The sequence below is a fragment of the Rhagoletis zephyria genome, unplaced genomic scaffold (assembly GCF_001687245.7).
Source record: "Rhagoletis zephyria isolate East Lansing unplaced genomic scaffold, Rhagoletis_zephyria_1.1 Rzeph_scaffold_00069, whole genome shotgun sequence".
Taxonomy (NCBI): Eukaryota; Metazoa; Arthropoda; class Insecta; order Diptera; family Tephritidae; genus Rhagoletis; species Rhagoletis zephyria.
In genome coordinates this window covers 325,402-326,162 of record NW_016157153.1, presented here as the reverse complement: position 1 = coordinate 326,162, position 761 = coordinate 325,402, and the positions used below count along the sequence as shown (strand labels likewise).

Sequence of the window (761 nt, the reverse complement as noted above, 5' to 3'; positions counted from 1 at the left end):
TCAGCCCTATTCTGCATTTCGACTCGAATCGAAATTTTCTCCGTTTGGCAACTTTGGTATTCTGCGTTCCGTTTCCTTTCGATCAATCTTCGAAATTTACGATTATACCTATTCTACATTTCGATCGTAGTTCCGTTTTTCTAAGTTGCAAATTTGTTGACGGAGAACGTTTCAATTGTTATTTTCGTGGGTTTAAATAATAAAATTTTATAAAAAATTTAAGTAAAATATACTGTGCATGATTGTAAATAAATTTTCTCGATTTCTGTGTTTTCACGAGCGGTAATACGGGAAATACGGGAAATACGTAGATGTATGCACATAGACACTTACATACATAAAATGTGAAGTTACATAAAAAAGATGCTTTTATTATTGCACTCGTTTTTACTAACTTTTTAAAAAGAGGTGCGTATGTTGTCTCGAATTCGATTTGCTGTGGAAAGATAAGCTTTGTTCTTCCCCTCCTCCTGACGGCTTTCAAAATGGGATTCATTTGCGTTCAAATCTTCCACTCTGTAGTAAATGCAAATGTTGTGGAGTGCTCAAACAACGTTTACAATTTCACTGACTTTAAGCGATGAGTAATACAGTTCAAGATGAATTCCTTATGACTCTTCCTTCACTCATCTGAAAAAGATCAAACATGTCCCTAAATCTGCGCCTTTCAACTTCCGCATCAGCAATCTGGGACTCGTCCTTCTTTTCAAGAAATAACGCCGCGGCTATGGATTTCATTCTTATAATTATGTATCCACTTA

At 35.5% G+C, this 761-nt stretch overlaps 1 protein-coding gene across 1 annotated transcript in view; it reads left to right on the top strand.

Moving 5' to 3' along the window:
- LOC108371518 (dmX-like protein 2) overlaps positions 1–761 on the top strand; it is a 335,739-nt gene that overhangs the window by 235,058 nt on the left and 99,920 nt on the right. The gene's annotated exons all lie outside the window — the stretch shown is intronic.